Raw genomic sequence first — 18,493 nt, forward strand, 5'->3', positions numbered from 1 at the left:
TGCATGTGGCAGAACCAGGTTGGATTCCTGGCACCCCATATGGTCTGCCTGAGCTGCCAAAAGTGATACCTGAGCACAGAGCCAGAAGTAAACCCTGAGCACTGCCAGGTGTAACTCCAAAACAAAAACAAACCTCAGATTAGAAAGATGGGCCCAGTTTAGTATCAGGTCCATCAGAGTTCAGAATTACCTATAGATTAGATGACGATAGCTCCTTCTATGCACTGTGCAGTGACTTCTTACCTGTCCTCCCCATTAAGTTTTTGAAAATCTTCAGCATGGAGCAGTTAGAATAAAAAGTTAAAGTGACATTTCTTGCCTGTCCTCCCCACTAAGACTATTTTTGAAAATCTTCAATATGGAGTAGTGAGAATAAAACGTTGAAATTCATCATATGAAAATTTCTTAATTATTTGACTGTCTTTTCACTCCCTATTTTTTTCTGGTAATGAAGTGGTTAGGATAAAATGTTCTGTGACTCAGCCAAAGACCAAGCAAATGCAGTTGCTCCTTGGGCATTTGCTTTGCTGCTGAGCTCAGGGAGCCCCTGCCTTGATGTTACAGCTTCCCAAACACATTTTTGTTTATTTCAAAGGCCAATAGGTTGTCATGTGCCTAACCACAGTCTATATGTTTATTTTGGTAATAAATAGTGCTTTTCCAGCTGTTCAGTTTTGTACCTTCTTTGTTTCCCTGTGGTTGAGCTTTTGAACTCTAACACTCAGGATTTTTTTCTATTACACAAAAACAAGGTTTGTTGTCCTAGCATTTCAGAGGATTTGACTGTCCATGTTCAGACTTAAATGTCTGAAAGAATCATCTGCTATTGAGCATACGTAAAAGATAAACATGTACAGAGATTTTATATCTATAAATATTTTAAAATATTTATACATATGTGAATTATACAGGTTTAATTACCTACATATATTGAATTTATTTTTGAATGGGTAATATGTGTACATGATTTAAAGGCGAAAATTATATGACAAGATAGATTCAGAAAGACCTCTTACCTGACCTCTCTTTCTCTTCTTTCAAGTGTAATATTTGTGTGCTTTAAGAAGTGCTGACATCTATCCATATTCACAATGAAGTACTCATACTATTAATGTATACTGCTTGATGAATAAACTTAATATACCCATGGACTCGCTACTGAAATACATAAATAGAATATTTCTAGCAATCTAGAAATTGTCCTGTTCACTTCCCTTGTCTATCCTTCTCTCTTCCTAAAGACTCTTTTGAGTTCAGACACTGCAGATTAATATTTCTAGATAAAGAACTGTGTCTAAATATAGTACAATGTGTAATACAGCATATTTTATTTCCTGCTATGCACATTTTATTTAACAATATATTTGTGGGCCCATCCACATTGTTGGATGTCATGGAAGCACTCACTCTTATCCATGTTAATGGTTTCTATTGTGTTGTTTATTCAGTATGCCATAATTTATTTACCCATTTTGCCATTGAGAGAGATAAAGATGTCTAGTTCTGGGCTTTAATCAAGAGTACTTCTTAAGATATTCCTGTAAGTGTGATTTAAGGCACATATGCATTTCTGGTGGGCATAGTCCCAGAGGTAGAAATGTTGGGTCCTGTAATATGTGTACTCAAGCTGTAGATACTGCCAAAGAGTTTCTAAAAGTGGATGTTCCAATTTACACTTCTTCCAGCAATGTGTAAGAGTTCCATTTGGGAGATTCTGTAAAAAATGAAAATAGAAATACCATATGACCCATAGTACCATTCCTAGATTTGATCTGAAGAATATAAAAACAAATTTTAAAAGATTTCCTATGTTCATAGAAGCACTATTAAAAATAGTCCAAATATGAAAATAACATAGATGTCATTCATAATTATTTATGTAAATAATTATGTATTTATTTATTTATTCAATGGAATATTAGCTATTTTTTAAAAAGGATTAAATCATACCTTTTGTGAGAACATGGATGGACGTGGAGATAATTATGCTAAGCAAAATAAGTCAGAATGTGAAGCACAATTGTAGACTGTTTTCCCTCGTGTGCATAACATAAATATCAAAGCAAACAAATTAACAAAGTTCAATGAAAAGATTTCTTAGACCCTGTGAAATATGATGGTTGACAGAGAGGGTGAGGAGAAGGTGGAAGGAACTGTAGAGGGGTTAGTCTAACATAAGATTGGTCCTAGAATTTGGGAACATAGTGCAGCTTATATACAGAGGTGTGAAGCTGTATTCTTTTTTATTTCAAGTTGAAAGCAATTGTTTATTAATTAACTGGATTATAAAACTTTGGTAGATATCTTATTATTAAGTTCACCTCTATAAGTTAATAGTTTCCCTGTATCCAGGGTTTCTACTTCCTAAAAAAATGGTAGGTCTTTTAATCTCCTCTTATTTTGGTGGTGTTACTTGGGTCATTCCAGCTATGTTTAGGGCTTACCCCTGACTCTGTTCTCTTCAGGGATGCTGTAGCTCTAACTGGGGTTGGCTGCTTATAAGACCCTACCCACTGTACTATCTCTGTATTTTTCCTTATCCCATCTCATGGAGAAGAGAATTGAAAGAGTCAGAGGAAGTTGTTTTCCTTTCTAAAGTCTTTTTCCACCAATGTAGATCTCATGAATTTTATCTTCCAGGAAGATCATGCTATAATTACCAAAGAGGCTTAGCAATATGTTAGGGAAATTCGCTTCTTGTGGATTTTACCATCATCGTGTTTATGAATTTACTTAGTGACTTCAGACCTGGGTACTCCCACACAATATATAAGTCCACAATTCTCAACAAGTTCATTGAAGATTGGATGAGCTTAACAAGGTGTCTTCCTGAAGATCTGGTAGAGGTGGAGAAACAGTGGCATCATTTGGATCTTTGGGCTGATACATCTGATACCTGTGGCCCTGATGAAAAATACCAGTTTGGGTTCAGCAGGTAAAAGCTGCCAGTTTTTCTTGTCATCACAGCTATACAATGTACATGTCATTCTGCACATCTGCTTAGTTTCTTGTGATAGTATTTCATAGGTAAGATTCCTTTTTGCTTTTGGAAACATCTTTGGGGCAAACTTCTTTCTAAGGCACTTGGCCTTTAGCTCTGTGAAATTCATTCACTATTTTGTAAGTGTTCTGGCATAGATGGAACTTTCTTTTTCTTCTCTCAGGTTGCTAGTTTAGCAGAAACCTTTTTGTTTCTCGTCTGTATTCTCCATGGTTTTAATCAGAAAAAAAAGCTATACTTCTGAAGCTTTTAGAGTATTGTAAATCAACAGTAAAAATTAATAGCAAAATTAAATCAAATATGTACTTTACAGGGAAAAAATGTTCAATTTATTTCTCATTTTTTCTAACACTTGGTAATTTCTATCTTGTTAACATGGCCTGTCTGGTCAGTATTTTGCTGTGCTTTATTTTGCTTTTCCCTGATGACTAATCATTTGTATTAGCTTTTGGTTTCTTCTTTCACTATTTGTTTTTGAAAAAAGAAAGAAATACACAAATCCTTTGGGCACACCATTCTTTGTTCTCTGCTTTGTATTTAGCTTTTCTTATTTAAATTTTATAAACCATAGGTAGATCCTTATGTAATATAGTATATAAAGATCTTTCTTGTTTGTTCTTACATTTATAAAGTATTTCATTGCTTTGCTTATTCCAGTTCTCCAATTGATAGTTTTTTACAAGAATTTTCTGTTGTAAATATGATATCATTAACAGACAGCTAATAACACAGTAGCACTGTCGTCCCATTGTTCACCGATTTGCTCGAGAGGGCCCCAGTAACGTCTCCATTGTGAAACTTGTTGTTACTCTTTTTGGCATTTCAGATACGCTCACTGGTAACTTGCCAGGCTCTGCATGCTAGCGGGATACTCTTGATAGCTTGCTGGGTTCTCAGAGAGGGATGGAGGAATCAAACCTGGGTAGACCAGATGCAAAGCAAACACCCTACCCACTGTGCTATTGCTGCCATCTATCCTAATGGACTTATGCATATATCTTTTCATATTATTGCTACTAGATCACTGTATCACTGTCATCTCATTACTGCTTATCGATTTGCTTGAGCGGGGATCAGTAACATCTCCATTGTGAGACCTGTTACTGTTTTTGGCATATTGAATATGCCACGGGTAGCTTGCCAGCCTCTGCTGTGCGGACAAGATACTCTTGGTAGCTTGCCGAGCTCTCCAAGAGGGATGGGGGAATCAAACCCAGGTAGGCCGTGTGCAAAGCAAATGTTCTACTCGCTGTGCTATCACTCCAGCCATAGTTGGTATCAATTCTTTAACTGGCATTTCTATGCCAAAGGTGAATGCATGCAATTAAATTAATTAATTAATCAAGTTAGTTAGTTTTTGACTTTTTGGATCGCTCCCGGTGATGCTTGGGGTTACTCCTGACTCTACACTCAGGTATTACTCCTGACAGTGCTCAGGGGACCATATGGGATGCTGAGGATTGGACTTGGTATGCCCCACCCTCTATCCTATAATTCCAGCCCCAGTAAATGCATACTAGACATGTATTAGATCTCATCAAATTTTCTTCTATCAGGATTATGCAATTCTATATTGCTACAAATAATCTTTGAAACATGCACCCGTATTTTATGCAATAGCCTTCATTTCTTTTTAGATTATTCAATAACCCATTAATTAAGACACTTGGTAAATTTATTTTTCTTTTGGGCTACACCCAGCAGTGTTCAGGTTGTTATGAATTGCTATGATCAAACTCAGGGAATCACAGATATGTACTCTACCATCTCCTGGGCCACATGTTATGTATCATAATATTCTCATACAAAATATTTTGGGACTTATTCTGCAGTGTAATAATCAGGAATATTTTAGTGGTATATTTATGAGTCAATGTCCCTTAGTCTTTTTCCACACAGAGATCACAGCCTATATGCCCTCTCCTAGTGCCCTCTTCTACCACTTGGTGATCTCAGTTCTGTTCGAACAGAAGTAAAAATTTGTTTTCATTTGATGCGATCCACTCTCTTTCTTTGTTTCTTTATGTTTGCTCCTTTGATAGACATGAGTAAGATCATCTGACATAGGCGTGCACATATCTTTTCAAATGCATGTTTTTATTTTCTTGGCATGGATACCAACACATGGAATTTCTGGATCAGTAGTAATTCTCTATTGAATTTTTTTAGGAGTCTTTATACTTTTTCCATAGACTGAACCAGAAGATAATTCCACAGCAGTGAAGAGTATCCTATTCAACCCACTAACTCTGATCGTTTTCAGTCTTTACATAGGCACTTCTCTCTGAAGTGAGGGGATCTCTAGTGATTATTCCAATTTTTCATTTCCCTTATCATCAGTGATGGTGCAACAGTCATTTTCCCATATGCCTTTGGCCATCTGTAACATTTTCTTTGAGGAAATGTCCATTTAGCTCTCCTCCCCATTTTTGAATGGGATGGGTTTTTGAGTCTCTTTGTTTGTTTTTTGGCTACGTCTGCCATGCTCAGAGGTTACTCCTGGCTCTGCAGTCAGGAATTATGCCTGATAATGCTTGGGGGTCTATAGGAGATGCCAGGGATTAATTCTGCATCAGCCCCAGGCAAGGCAGCCCCCCCTACTCTCCTGTACTATCTCTCCAATCCCTGGGATTTTTTTTTTTATGACTTTTACAAGTGCTTTAATGTGGACAAGCACCTTTCCTGGCAAGATTCAGTCTTGTCTTTGTTGCTCATACAGCTTGCTGGCCCTCAAGGCAGGGGTTCTCTTTTAAAGCATTCCCAACTCTCCCTACTCACTGACAAAGGACTCCTGTCCTGAGGGAAGCAGGAGCACTTACCCTACATCACAGAAGGAGTGGTTGTGAAGAGCTTTGTTTGACAACTTTGTGAGAAACAAACAGAATACCGAGAATGAGATTCCACAATAAATGGTCATAGGCCAGAACTGGAGAGATAGCATAGCAATTATGATGCTTGTCTTGAATGGAGCTGATGTGGTTCAACTTCTGGCACCCCATATGGCATCCTGAGCCCTTCCAGGAGTAATCCCTGAGAGCAGAACTTGGAGTAAGCCCTGAGCATTGCCAGGTGTGCTCCTTCAACTACCTTCGCCCCTAAATGTCATGGGCAGCTCTCAAGGCATGCATATAATTTTATAGCTTAAATTTCTGTCATTCAGATACACTATGATTAATTAGGCCCTCCTCCTACTCCACCCTCACATTTAGCTTGTATGCAGGTCTATTTCATGCTGTGATAAATCTTCTTACCTTTACATTTTTATTTCTTAGGGGTATATCTGTTCAAATGGGATTCTGGTGAAAGCATATGGATAGTTGACGTATGTGGTCAAACCATTCCAGGTGTTCATAATAACATATACTCTCAATAGCAAGTTGATGAAACTGTTGTTCTATCACACCCCAGTGAGTATTAGGAATTTAAATTTAATGGGAGCTATCTCATTGCTTCATGCTTAATTTGCACAAACAATAAATATCTGCCCTGTTGATAGCAGGTATTCAATATAAAGCTCCCCACTTGATTAGCATTTCACATTTTTGACGTTCCTTCAAAAATGCTTACTTGTTCTTCTTCCAATTTAAAAATTGTTTTTAAAAAAACAGATAGTAACTAGTAAGTACAAAAAATGTCAAGTCCTTAATTTTCCTCTTTATAACTAGGATTTATGAGGTGACCTAAGCAATTAGTGAAGTACAACTGCAAAACCAAGCAGTGTCTCAGGACTGTAGGCTGAAGGTTGTTGCTTTTTCAGCTCTATGTTCAAACCTCTCCAGGTAAACAGGCAATCTAAAGACAGCATGCTTGAAGATCAAAAGTTTTCATCCTTATAACCCATAGTCTTTTTTATACCGGAAATCCTGTAAACTATTATTTTATATTGCTTTTTCTGGTGGTACTCAGAATATAGACCCAATCACCAGTCTCAAAATCACCTGGGAACTCATCAGAAATGCAAACTCTCAGGCTCCACCTTGGACCTTTTATACTAGTAACCTGGTGAGGGGTCTGACAATCTTTGTGCGATTATGGTAAAATACATAGTATTAAATGGACCATATTATCCAATTTAAAACATACAATTCAGCAGTGTCAAGTACAATGGCAATGTTGTATAACCAGCCTCCAGAAGTCACTTTTTCTTTTGGTTTTGATTTTGTTTTGGGGTCACTCCGGGTGGGATCCAGGGCTCTGTGCTCAGAGATCACTCCTGGCAGTACTTGGGGGACCATATGAAGTGCCAGGGATTGAATCTAGGCTGGCCATGTGCAAGGCGGGAGCCCTACCCACTGTACTGTCGCTCTGGCTCTAACCTCCAGAAACCTTGATGCAAAACGGAAACTCAAATTAAAATCTTTAAGTTAAAGGCCAAATTTAAGCAACAGATTCTTTTTTTCCCTCTACCTGCAGCCCTGCCATTCGACTTGCTGTCTCTATGGATTGATTACTCTTCCCACCTCTGAGAAGTCGAGCTGTATAGTATTTTTACTATAAACTGACTTAACTCAATTAGCATAATTTCCCCAAGACTCATCTATTCTGCTGCATGGGGTTGAATTGCCTTCCTTTTTACAAGATGGAATAATATGCCTCTGTATGTTTCTATCGTGTTTTATTTGCTTATCTACCCACTGACTAGCACTTGGGTTAGTTCTACATGGAAATCTGCATTTTAATAAGTGTTCCAGCTGATTCATCTCAACTTAAGTTTGAGAAATACCAGTAATAGAAAATAAAAGTTATCTAGAAAAATCTAGAGTGGTGGTTTTTGTTGTTGTTTTTGGGACATCCTCAGCAGTGTTTCAGGGACCACGTGGGGCCAGAAATCAAACTACTACTTGTGGAGCATGTGTTCAGTCAGTTGAATTACTTCTCCAACCCTCTAGAATAATTTCTTAAGAGTATTTTACATTGTATTTTGTTAATATTTTAACTTATTTAATCCATATAAAGCATATGAGTAATGGGGAGAAAAGGGCCTTTGTCACCTCTTTGTAGTAATCTTTTAATGATACAGTATTGAATGCTGTGATGCCAAATGAAAACATTTGGTAATATTAAAATCACTTGTATCACTTGTCATCCCGTTGATCCTCGATTTGCTCAAGCGGGCGCCAGTAATGTTTCCATTTGCTCCTGTCTCGTGCTAGTGTAGCCCAGTGATATCTGCTCGCTCCAGGAACAGGAAGAGCCTTAAATCGTTCATTCAGGGTTTTGAAGAAGAAGTCTGACCATCTTGTTGGTGAGTGGCCAAGCAGTCTTTTGACATCCCGTGGAATCCAATCGGTAACAGCTCTAATCCAGCAGTCGTCTCTTGTAGCATGACATTACTTTGTCCTTTCCCTCCTTGCCACAAGTAGCTTGTCCTGGTTTTCCCCGGAGTTTAGGCTTACCCCAGTCACACCCATCAAGGTGTTCCCGAATCTCTCCCATCCCTTTGTTTAGCTATAATCACTTCTCCATGCTCTCTTCCCCAAAAGAGTTAATCCGAGGCTTTCCCTTAATCTGACTCTGCTAATTTGTATAGTCAGACCTTCCTAGGATACTGAATTTATATCATATAAGTTAATATTGCCTTTCTCCTCTTCTTGTGCCTTTTGAATAATTTACTTTAAAGCTATGTCTGTTTTGTATAGACACAAGAAGACAATATTATGTTTTTATAACTTGGGAATTAATTGGCCTCGAATATTATTCCCTCCCGGGCAACTGCTTTCTCCACTTAAGCCTCAGTTGCCCTCAGTTCCTAGCACCCCAAAAGCAGGCTCCCGACGAGGGACGGGAAGGATCCAGGGCAAGCGATGAGTTATGTGCTACCCTGGCATCGAGATGGACCTGGCCAAAGTGCCTAATTCTTAACTATAAGTTAAGAGCTTGATCATAGACAAATGCTGTCATGATCCAAAAGTAATGATGAGACTAGGACCCTGCTAGGGATAGGAAAGACTGATCTGGCCTGAGCACTGTACTCTGAGATTGAGATGGCCCCAGGAGAGCAATTCCATAAGCTTTAATGCATCTCTTATTGTGTCCATACAAAATGATTAATATTATGAATTCTTTTTTTTTTTTTTTTTTTGCTTTTTGGGTCACACCTGGCGATGCACAGGGGTTACTCCTGGCTCTGCACTCAGGAATTACTCCTGGCGGTGCTCAGGGGACCATATGGGATGCTGGGAATCGAACCCGGGTCGGCCGCGTGCAAGGCAAACGCCCTACCCGCTGTGCTATTGCTCCAGCCCCAATATTATGAATTCTTATATGTTTGCTGGCTGAGGAGAAGAGAAACACATTCATGGGACTCCACCCTTGGGTGGATCCTCCTGCTGAAAGAGAATTAAGTCCTAGGAGAAGCATCCCCTAAGGGAAAGGAACCTTACCCTATTGATGGTGACCACACCTATGTGTACACCCCAACCCCCCCCACACATGCTGTGGAGATTTAACTAGGCTGTAAGAGTGGGTTGGGGGGCCAGATCCACGGGGGCCAGATCCAGAGATCCAGAGAGAGATCCAGAGCCGGGAGCGAAGCAGAGAGAGAGAATGAAATAAACTGATGGAGCAACCAGTTTGGCCTTCTTCCTTCTGTCGCCTGCCCTCGACCAATGGCACACACAGCGGTTCCGGGGCACCGAACGCGGGCGGTGAGACAGAGCCGCCCGGAGAGCCCGAGAGTGCGCGCGCCCCTCGGCGAGCCTTAGTTTTTTACAGTCTCTGAATTGCATTATTTGTCCGGCCCATCGGATTTTCGCCGCCTTGGCAAACAAGACAGAAACCCTGATTATTGACTGTCATCGGAGGTTGGAATTCCGGATTCCTTCTCTCACTTGGGTGAAACGTGATACTCCTAGGATAGCTCTTTCAGTTCCTCTTTGGGATACCTGAATAGCGTTCTCATCCTGTTTTCTTAGGGCCCAGGTCTTTGAAATGTCTAAAATAAATGTCTAAAATAAAAACCAGTGGGGTTGGAGAGACAGCATAGAGGGTAGGGTGCTTGCCTTGCATGTAGCCAACACAGGTTTGATCTTTGGCATGGTTCCAAAGATCAAACTTGTGTTCCCTTAGCCCTCCAGGAGTGATTCCTAAATGAAGATCCAGGAGAAATTCCTGAGCACCAACCAACTGGGTGTGATACCCAAACCAGAAAAATAAAAACAAATAAATTAAATAAATAATTAAGATGTTTAAAGTCATTGATTTTTATCCAGCACTGATTTTAAGTGATGATATACAGAAAAGTAGTTTGATCTGGGGAAAGCATGCTTTTGAACAAAGTATTTGTATTGGAAGGTTTCTCCTACAAAAGAATAAATAAAGATTAATGCAGGAGTTAATAGAATACAATAGAGATTCATTTAAAGTGAGTTTTGTCTTAATTTCTTTTTTTTTTTTTTCTTTTTGGGTCACACCCGGCGATGCACAGGGGTTGCTCCTGGCTCTGCACTCAGGAATTACCCCTGGCGGTGCTCAGGGGACCATATGGGATGCTGGGAATCGAACCCGGGTCTGCCGCGTGCAAGGCAAACGCCCTACCCGCTGTGCTATTGCTCCAGCCCCTTGTCTTAATTTCTTTTACTCAACTTTGATTCTCACTGACATTCACAGTTTTTTTTTTTTTCTCTTTCCCCACTTAAACATCATGGTTTACAAAGTTGTTCATGATGATTTGTAATGGGCATTCAATATTCCAACACCAATCCCACCACTCTGTCACCTCCCCTCCAACACTGTCTCCATAAAAAGTCTTTAATGATACGAGTATGTATGATATTTCATTAAAGACTTGGGGGTTGGAGTGATAGTACAGAAGGTAGGGTGCTTGCCCTGCACATTGCCAACCAGGTTGATTCCTGGCACCACATGTGTTCTCCTGAGAACTGCCAGGAGTGATCCTGAACGCTCTATCAGCCTTTTTTATTTTTCTTTTTGCCTCACACCTGGCAATTCACGGGGATTACTCCTGGCTTAGCACTCAGAAATTACTCCTGGCAGTGCTTGGGAGACCATATGGGATGCTGGGAATAGAACCTGGGTTGGCTGGGTGCAAGGCAAATGCCCTATACTATCACTTCAGCCACAATCCTAAACACTCTAGAGCCAGAAGTGAGCCCTGAACATAACCAGATGTGGCACAAAAATTAAAACTAATAAAGAATATGTCTGATAATGAACTGTTAAATTAAGCTAAGCTGATGTAGGGACCACACTGGGATAAAAAACAAATAAATTTAACTTGATAAAAAACAAATCAATTTAACTTGATAAAAAGATAAGGCAGATAGAAGGCAAAATTAACAAATTAAAAATAACAGACTATAAATACATAAAGGTAAACAGAAGTGCTTTATTTTAAAGAACTTTTTTTAAAACTACTTTGTTTTATTCTTTTTAGGTCACACCCGGCAATGCTCAGGGGTTACTCCTGGCTTTGCACTCAGGAATTACTCCTGGCAGTGCTCAGGGGACCATATGGGATGCTGGGAATCGAACCCAGGTTGGCCGCTTACAAGGCAAATGCCCTACCCGCCGTGCTCCAGCCCCAGAAGTGCTTTACTTTATGCTCACTACTAAATTTAGTGTGTTCTTCATGGTGTTAACTATTACAGTAATTCTGAATGAGCTGAATTCTTTTATAGTTGTCAGTCACATGTGTGATTATGCAAACTACTGAAACAAGACTGGTCAAATCTCATGAAGCAGCATCAGTAATCTGTCCAAGATAGCCCATCAAAAGCTTCAAGGCATAGCATTGTTTAATGGGATAAATGGGGCTTGAGTGGGGGAGAATTCAACTCTCTTGTATGGTTTCCAGCTAGGGAATCTTGCTGGAAGTGATAATAGTATAAAATAGACTGATACAATTTGATATAGGAATAGTCATTCTTATTCAAGGAATGGACATATGTATTTAATTCTTATATATTTTACTTGAAGTAGAAAATGATCCAAATAATGATTTACCTGATACTTTGGCACAGTACAGGTATAGGTATTTCTGTACAGGCAATCTGAATGAGTGCATAAATAAAATAATTAATTTTATTTTTTATTTTTATTTATTCACACATTTGCTAAGTACCTAGGATATGTAAACTAATAAGTGGGGTTATTGAGAAATATCAAAAGAGAATACATCAGCAAATTACTTAGTGAACAAATAAATATTATCTTTTTGTATTGAATCTCTAGTCCCCATTACTAAATTAATTGTATGATACAAGGCAAACTTTTCAAATATCCTTGAGTCTCAGTTTATTTTTCTCCCAAGTTGGATCCTGTGCATATATATAAGTTCCATGAAATGCAAAAATAGATCATCTTTAGCCTTATACCATTTTAGAATTTTATTGCCTCACTGCTCCATTTTTTTTATTTGTGGCACTGGGTTGAAACCCAGGGCCTCCCACATGCAAAATATGTATGTTAGCACTAAGCTTCCTCCTCAGCCCACCAAAAACATGTCAGTCTTTTATTTTATTCATGAATATATGTATGCATGTATGTTTGTGTGCGCGTGCGCGCGCGCGCGTGTGTGTGTGTGTGTGTGTGTGTGTGTGTGTTGCTGGGGATTGAATCTAGAGCCTCACACATTTAGGCATATGCACACCACCAAGCCACATCATAGGTCCAGTTCTGGTATTCTCTTTATTTGCTTTAGGTTTTTGCAGGGAGGAGGTGGTCTTATTTAATAATTCATTCAGCAATATGTGTGGAATATGTGTAAGTCATTGTGCTATAATTTTCCAGAACTTATTAAAAGCACTTTTCATCACCATAAAAAAGCACTGTGAAATGTCAAGGCAAAAAAAAAAATGTCTTCATTTTTATAAACGCATCTACTCCGAAGCTATAAAACTAATGCCAAAATAGCAAGCCCTCTTTGGATCCTGGCAGAGCCTGACTCTGAGTTCGGTTCTCTCCTTTCTCCCTGAGTTTCCAAGTTCCACGAGGTGTTGATTGGAACACCTGTAGTGAGTCTGACCTTATCCTTATGCCTTTACAAAATATTCTTCCGTAATAGCTCTGTAAAGATCTCTAGGCCTTTCCAACGATAAGCAACGCTGTGCAAAAAAGTCAAAACCAAATCTTTAAGAGGCATTTTATTCTTTAAAGATTTGAATCTTTCTAAACATATTCATCCCAAGTGGTAGAGAAATGGGACTAGCAGATGTTGCTTGATTTTTCTTTTTACCTAGGGATTTCATGGTATCTGTTTTTCAATTTCCAACTAAGTATTAAATGCTTATATAATTTAAGTGTTTCATTTAATTAAGTTGGAAAATGTATTTAAACTTTAAATCAGCCTAGATAAGTTGAAAATGGAACAATTGGAATGATTCTACAATTTCAGTCTTGATATAGGGTATATTCTATCTTCACTAATTTTGGCATTGATACACATAACTTTATCAGTTTTGGAAATAAATACCCAGAATCTCATTTACATGAAGCTATAGCTCTACCACAGAGCTATATCCCCAGTCACCCATCCCCAACTCTAAATTCTCACATCCTTCAGGACTTTATATTTATATAAGAAAAGCTATCACAGTCTGTCTTACCTCCAAGCATTTAAAAATTAGCCCAGTTGTTGGGTCTATGATGGACAAAGAGTATGTTATTTTAAAAATTTACATACAGTTGCCATGTGGCAGAAGAGCACCTTGACACCCATGATAAATCTATTCCTGAGAAGTTTTGTTTACATACTTAGTTTGAACATATTGCTATTTTCCGCATTTATGGGTTATTGCTCTACCACTTGAAATATAATTGAATGCAGCAGTTTTTATTTGACACAAACGTACACAATAGATTACTTATTGTTTGCTATATTGAGCCATAGCTACAAACTAGATTTGGAAGGGAGAACAATGAAATGTGGCTTGCATGTGTATCTATGCTGGTTCTTTTCCTCAGAGATACTAAGAACAGTATTTATCGCAGACGGGCTGATTTCAAAGTGTGATAATCCCTTTTTAATGAATATGCATCTCAAACAACATATTTTCTTATGGAGGTAATTAATTTATATTCTATAAATTAACCATAACAAATACTTGTATTACATAGATTATTATGTGAAGACTTATTTAAGACCTTAGGGATGTGTTCTAGCTATGTATTGCCTCCTGTGAAACCCAGGATGAAGAATTCTTTCTACCTCTCCTCTCTTTTTTTTTTTTTTTTTTTGCTTTTTGGGTCATGCCTGGCGATGCACAGGGGTTACTCCTGGCTTTGCACTCAGGAATTACCCCTGGCGGTGCTAGGGGACCATATGGGATGCTGGGGTTCGAACCTGGGTCGGTCGCGTGCAAGGCAAACTCCCTACCCACTGTGCTATTGCTCCAGCCCCTCTCTCCTCTCTTTTTGAGAAGCAGGCTTTAGGGGCCTCCAGAGACCTGCCCTGACCCCACTATTAGCCCTAGCTTTGTTCTGGCTGCCTCTGTGCAGAATGAGATGAATGCCTTTGACACTATTCGAGTCTTTGCTGCCTAAGAGTCTTTGGTCCCAGGATTCATCCCATTCCAGCCTGAGCTCTATCCAGAGGCCTGCTCTTCTGGAAATGCCAGTGTGACTCTGTCACAGCCCAGCACAAAGTCCAAAGTGGTTCCCATGACATCCAGGACATCCTTCAAATGTCTTACATATCAAACAATGTCAAGACCATTATCACTCTGCCACTCTTGTCCACCCTGATTTAATTATTTCCTTCCATGTGAATGCACTTGTTTGTTTTCTCCTGCAGCCTTCTCTGGGCCTCAGTTCTCAGACTCATTCATGGTGTCTTCTTACTCTGAGCACACTTTCCTTGTCTTTCATCTGATGGATACAAACACACGTTTCATTTCTGGTGTGAAAACTTCACTGGTGTCCCTGCTGAGGGAGGTGCTGTCTCTGTTCCAATGGTCCTGGACATGCCTTACCACACTTATTCATTTACCTGCTCTTCTGTCTCTTCCATTAAATAAGGAATCCATGATTTCAGCAACCCTAGATGTTAAATGTTTATCTTTTCTATCACATATTCAGTAGCAATAACTACACCTGGTATGTGGTAGTTTCTCAATAAAGAGTTGTGTGGGTATCTGCGTACACTTGTTCATTCATATTCTGGTCAACTTTATATTTCAAAGAGCTCTGTAATCAGGGAACTTGTGATGTTCATAGCATATTTTAGAGTATGTTTAAAAAATTCTGCACTTAGTGTCATTTTTATAATTTCATATTAGCATTAATATTCCATGATATTGATACAGTGGAGCAGAGGAGTGGAGCAATAGGTCACTTTAAATCTCCACCCATGGAATGAGTTGCCAATCAGAATGGAGAATGGAATGGCTGGGGGTGGAATTTGGCCGCAGGTAAGATCCCCCAGCCCCATCTTGCTCTTTCTCTGAGCACAAGATCTCTGGACTCTCTCATCTCTCCCAGACCTCCAGCATCAGACATGGTGGCACATCCAGACACAGGGCACAGTACAGGCCAGCCTCTCAGGGCCAGTCAGGGGCAGGTGCAGACAAGGCTCAAATAGATGCCCAGGAAAATTCACATCAGGGAGGGCTCGAACACCTAAGTAGTGACAAGGTACTGAAGATAGGAGTCCCATCCATGCACATGTGCCCGTGGCTGGAGAGTGAGGGAAATGTACACGGGTTAGACAGACTGGCCTGGGACAGGACCTGGCCATCGTTCATGGGAGGCAAGTACACGGGCATGGGATGGGACTAGAGAAGTCATTCACTGGTAAAAAAGAGGCCTTTTTTTTGCCTGGGGAGGTGTAGGGAGCTGCTTTACAAGTCTGGCTCTTATTTCCTAGTAAGAGGGCCTGGCTCTTCTGATTCAAACAGATGCTTGTAGCAAGGTTGCCACTATGGTCGCCATTTGTTTCTCAATAGCCTATGCCTGTAACAAAAGGACAAGTCAATCTGCATTTGTATGTGGGTCCAGACACCATTTCCTCCCAGCAGAGAGGTATAAGTATTATAACTGCCAGTAGAATAAACTCTCTTCCTCCTTGCTGCTTTCTGGCTCTGCATCTGTTCATTCGGCCCCTTCTCAGCCCCACAAAGGGTCCTCCCTGCTGGACAGGACGGGACCCCACAGGGAGGGACCTGGACCCATCAACTTTATCTGTACGATGAACTAACTTTGAATCTTCCGAGTTTTGTTTGCAAATCTTACATACAATTCTCAAGAAATCACCAGAGCAGGAAAGATATCTAACCAGAGTTAGATATTTCACACAAACAATATCACAGTGTACCTAATGCAACATGGCAGGATTTGCCAAAATATAAAAAATAAGAGCTGACTCTGGAATCACAAGTAATAATATCAGGCAGATCCTCTTGCAATGTCACATACAAAGAGGTTCCCAAAGCCCAGGGATGTGCCTTCATGATAGAGAGCCTGCCTTGTAGGTGTGAGGCCAAGAGTTTTATCTCTGGCACTGTCCCACATGTCAAATGTGATCCTGGTGACACTGCCATTGTGAACCCCAGCAACACAAGAAAATGTGTATACCACTACAACAAAATGTATATGAGCACCATAAAGAAAGTGTGTGATTCCCCACCCCCATCATCACAATAACAACAAAGGGAGGGGAATGGGGAGAATGTCTCACCTAGTTTGTCTTTTTAAAGAATTTCCCACAAAGCAGCAGGGGAATTACATTTGGCACTGTTACTCAGTACTTGAGTCAATGCTTCTATGGGAGTGGTCAAAAATACATTTTTCCTTTCCCAACAAGTTGTACCTGCCCAAATGAGCACCTTCTCCATTGTCAGCTGGGGAACAAGAAAAAAAGCTGTAGACTTCATGCCTGCCAACACCCACTCTGGCCTTCAGGGGCCATCTGGCTAGAGAACAGATTTTCTGGTATGTTGAATTAACTGTGCTTAAATCCAAGCTTCCCTCCGTTCCTCCCTCCCTCCCTCCTTCCCTCCCTCCCTCCCTCCCTCCCTCCCTCCCTCCCTCCCTCCCTCCCTCCCTCCCTCCCTCCCTCCCTCCCTTCCTTCCTTCCTTCCTTCCTTCCTTCCTTCCTTCCTTCCTTCCTTCCTTCCTTCCTTCCTTCCTTCCTTCCTTCCTTCCTTCCTTCCTTCCTTCCCTCTTCCCTTCTTTCCTTCTTCCCTTCCTTCCTTTCTTCCTTTCTTCTTAGTTTTTGGGCTACACCCAGCAATGGGTTACACTTGGCTCTGCACTCAGGAATTACCCCTTGGGCTATATGAAATGTTAGGAATTGAATAGGCTCAGCCACATGCAAGGCAAGCCCCCTATCGTCTGTACTAGCTTAACTCTCTTCTTCGTGGCTACACAGAAATTTGTGCTATGAGAACTCTCACACTAGAATTGTGGTTCTCAACCAGAGTAATTATACTTCATAACGTCTAGAGAAGTTTTTCCTCATTACAACTGGGTAGGAGGGTGACAATGATAATAATATCTAGTAGGGAGAGGCCAGAGATACTGAGACACTTCCTACAATATCCAGGATAGGGTACTCCCTTCCCCTGCTCCACCTCCAACTCCACACACAGTTACACACACAAACATATTTGTTCAGATATCAGTACCAGTAGTGCCCCAGCTGGGAAACTCTGTATGCAGAAGAACCAAGAAAACTTGCACTTCAGTTCTGGCAGTGAGAATTTGTGATCTCTGAGATGGATAAATTTTTGTGGTGTGGGGTTTTTCCAAGGAATGTTCTCATGGGCAGCTCACAGCATGGCTGTTTGCTTCCTCAAGGCCAGCAGGAAGTTTCTCTTACTGGGAGAACTGACTCTTCTGTGGGGGTTAGGGCAGGGATGTTGGGCCATTCCTAACAGTGCTCAGGACTAACTCCAGGGTCTGTGCTCAAGGGCTTGAAGCTTCATCAGCCCTGTGTAAGGTAAGGACTTTACTCAGTATACTGTCTCTTTAGTTCCTGTGTCTTCCAGAACATCACAGTGATGACATGTGCCTCACCTTGATTGTATTCTATGAATTGAAGCCATTGTCCCATCCCAGCTGTCCTCAGATAGGTATTACACAAAAACTTGGACACTGCTGGCAGTGCATCGCCCAGAGCAACCACCCTGGGCTCTGCCATCTAGCTTATTTGTCTGTCTGGATGGCAGGTGCAGACACTTTGTGTTGTGTTAGACTGAGCTACTCAAGGCTAGAAGCAGAAATAAGGAGTGGCCACGCTCTCAGCTGATCTTTGATCATTGTCAGATCAGGGGTGGAGAGATATGCAGCCAGTTCCTGTTCCTGCTGGTCTGGGTCAAGATCCTCTCCCCAGCTGCCAGCCCCACTGGCGGCCCTGCTGAGCCTGCACCAGGCAGTCACAGTACAAAGGCAATCCTGTCACCCTCCCTTAGCAGCCCCTTCCTGACTGGCTTCTAGGACTGACTGGATAGTGACTCCAGCTCACCAGGAGACTTGCATTTCCCAGCTCCTTTCAACTTTCTGGGTCAGTTCCTAGCAGCAGGCCCTGTGTCCAGG

This window comes from Sorex araneus, chromosome 1 (assembly GCF_027595985.1).
Source record: "Sorex araneus isolate mSorAra2 chromosome 1, mSorAra2.pri, whole genome shotgun sequence".
Taxonomy (NCBI): domain Eukaryota; kingdom Metazoa; phylum Chordata; class Mammalia; order Eulipotyphla; family Soricidae; genus Sorex; species Sorex araneus.